The sequence below is a fragment of the Carya illinoinensis genome, chromosome 10 (assembly GCF_018687715.1).
Source record: "Carya illinoinensis cultivar Pawnee chromosome 10, C.illinoinensisPawnee_v1, whole genome shotgun sequence".
Lineage (NCBI taxonomy): Eukaryota > Viridiplantae > Streptophyta > Magnoliopsida > Fagales > Juglandaceae > Carya > Carya illinoinensis.
Genome location: NC_056761.1, coordinates 22,173,369 through 22,176,613, shown reverse-complemented (window position 1 = coordinate 22,176,613; position 3,245 = coordinate 22,173,369). Strand labels below are relative to the sequence as shown.

Below are 3,245 nucleotides of genomic sequence, written 5' to 3'. Positions count from 1 at the left end.
CTTATTATAAAAATTTAATTCATTATAAGATAGGTCTAAATTAATATTTATTCACTGTAAACTTAACTCAAAATATAAAGTTCGATAAGATCAAACCCAGGCCAAGCCAAAAATAAGCCCAGTCCAACAACAAGGCCTACGTGAACTCTAAGAAGCTTTACACCAAGGGTACAAACATAATTATACTAAAGAAAAACTTTCTTACGAATTAACAAGGCCATTGGACAAACGCAAATTAGCCGTGTGACAGAGGGTCTGGGGCTCACAGAGAGAAAGGGCAATGGAGCAAAGGTGGTTGTGCCGATATTCACGGTGGTGGAAGCTTCCGTGCGTGATGGCAGGGAGTTTGAGGAGAAAGAGAAAGGGGGGCATGAGGGGGAACTGTTAAACTGAGAACTCAACAAGAAGATGAGAAAACTCACTTCTTAGTAGTTTTTAATAAGGACGCTACTACAGCCATAGAGAAAACTCACTCAAGGTGGCCACCAAATAGGTTAAAATATTTATAAAAAAAAACTTTTTCATACATTTTTTTAGGGAGCCACTACAGATAATCCCACACAGTTTTTTTTTTTTTTTTTCCTCCAGAAAGTGAGTAGAGTTTTCATTACTGCCATGCCATCTCGTTTATAGAGTTCCCAGCAAGTCCCATTTCACAAGTTTTCATTCCCCGCCCAACGTCCCTGTTAGTATTCTTCAGCAACCCAATGTTAGCCACCGGTAACTCTCTCTCTCTCTCTGACATTCTTTTTTTCTACTTTTCCACTTCCATTCTCTGGTTTTTGGTTTCTCTCTCTCTCTCTCTCTCTCTCTCTCTCTCTCTCTCTCTCTCTCTCTCTCTTATTTCTATTAATTTGTAGGTATCGCCGGCATCGTCCTTAACATTGCCGGAAGTTACAATCACGTTGGAGCCCTTGCCGGCAGGTATACACAAGATAGAATGGGAACAAATTTTTTTACACATTCCTTTTACACAAAGTTGGGAAATATTGGCAAAAAATGGCATTTTTACACATTCTTATCTCAGATTTGTACAAAAACGAAATATAGAGTTCTAATTTGTTATGCACCTTCCCAGTGGTGTTATGGCCCTGCATTTTTTTGGTTATGGCCATATATTTGTTTTATATTATGAAGTATGCATTTGTGTTCTAGTCTGATGTGTGTTCTAGTATGAAATCATATAATACGATTTTTAAAAATTGAGTTATAGAATTTTGATTTTGTATAGAACTATTTTTTTTAGAGACATAGTGGTTTATATATTGTTTTCGATTGGGAGCCACGTCCAAAATATTGTTTTGTTTGGGAGCCGCCCAAAACATAGTTGTTTATATATATTTTTTAATTATTTTATTTTGTAGCTATAATCAAGATGGAACCGTGTTGATTGATATTTTTTAAGGATGATCATGACAGTGACAGTCCTGACACTCTACAAGGTTATATGTTAATTATTGAATTTTTAATGGTATTGTTTTATGAACTCTTTTAAATATTGATTATTTTATAGCATGCTTAATGTATTTTTAATAAATTGTGTTTTGCTTAATGTAGACCAAGAAGAGCAAGTTGGGTATCAGTATACCAAGAATCAAAAGGTTGAAGAGCTTAAGGTTGATATGATATTTGAGACTCAAGCAGATATTATTGAACACTACATAAAGTATGCCAAAAATGAGGGATTTGGATTGTCAGAAAGGATATCAACTATTGGAGATTATGGGAAGGTAAAATACTTCACAATAGTATGCAGTTGCCATCACAAGCCAATAAGCAAATCATCAAAAATTGATCAGCCAAAGCCGATAGGAGGACAAATTGCAAGGCTAAGATTAATGTAAAACAAATAGCCAATAGAGGGTATCAGTTATTCAATGTTGTCCTCAAACACAATCATGTAATGAGTCCGAGTAAGTCAAGATATATTACTTGTCATAAAAAATTATCATGTTAGTAAAATAAAAAAATTGAGATGATGGATAAAGTCAGAATCCGTTCGGCTAAAAATGAAAAAACTGTGCTTGTTGAAAGGGGTGGATATGAGAATTTCACTTTCGGAGATAAAAAGTGCAAGAATCAAATCAACAAATCGGAAAAGGAGATGCAGAGCCATTTCACAAGTATTTGATAGTTGAAACTTATTTCAAAATAACTGATATTATTTAAAAAAAAAAACATAGAAAGCTAATCCAAAATCGAGTACAGCACAAGGGATATGTGACCACATTTCTCCTTTTCTATTTATGCACAGCAGCGTTTGTTTCCAAATGTTTGTTGAAGTTTTGAGTTATATATTCTAGGATATGACACAATTCACACAAAAGATTTGATTTAAAAATTCAAAATTTTAAATTTCTTTTACCAATCAATCATACATGTTAGTGGTGTGGAATATGTATCCTTCCTCTACACTAGCTTGTGATAGAATTTATCTGAGATCTTAATTTAATATATATGTATAGCGTGCCCTACATATTTTATATATTAGTAACATATTAACAACGGTTGCTAGCACATTGGAAAGAAAAGGGCAATCTGTGCCTGTAGTTTTGTCCCAATCGATGATAATCTTGAAATAAAATTATTTAAATGGTATATGAGTAAGTTGGAGGCTCTACAACATAGGGATGTGGCGCATTGTATCCTGTGGTTTGGTTTTACAGCTAATAAGCTAGGGGAGGAAGACGAAGGGAGCAGTTTCTCACCGGCTTCGTCTTCCTCCCCGGGCAATGACTTCATAGAAAAGACGATAGGGGCTTCGTGGGGATGGAGAAGACGGCCTTCGTGGGGATGGGGTTTTGATGGGGATGGCGAAACAGCGTTGTTTTTAATTTGCCACGTTGGACTCGATAACACAAGATTCCTTTGGTTGCGAATAGACTTTTTCAATCATAATATACGTTAGAGAAATGATATTTGTAGTCGTGGTTGTACAAGCACCACGCAATCTCTTTGAAAAAAGTGAATTAATACGGGACCCATATGAAAAAAAAAATTAACTTTTTAATCGTGAACTCCACTCTTTTTTCAAAACGATTACGTTACGTTTGCATATTTTACAACTGTAATATTACTTTATAAGTTAAAATGGGCAACTTGGCCAATAATTACTAGTACATGCCCAACTAGTACAAGTAGCAATCACATCAGACGTGCCAAACAATGACCTTTCGTTTGTATTTATGTAAGGTCATGATCAGCCTCACAAGTCTTTAGATACTATGTGGAATATAACGATTGAT

The 3,245-nt window shown here is 35.0% G+C and overlaps 1 long non-coding RNA gene across 1 annotated transcript; it reads left to right on the top strand.

The window, feature by feature from the left end:
• The first annotated feature begins 281 nt into the window (after nt 1-281).
• LOC122278133 lies at nt 282-1,967 on the top strand. The gene is made up of 4 exons (XR_006229299.1): nt 282-720; nt 861-924; nt 1,365-1,442; nt 1,558-1,967. It is a non-coding gene; the product is annotated as an uncharacterized LOC122278133 (long non-coding RNA).
• The last annotated feature ends 1,278 nt before the right edge of the window (nt 1,968-3,245 follow it).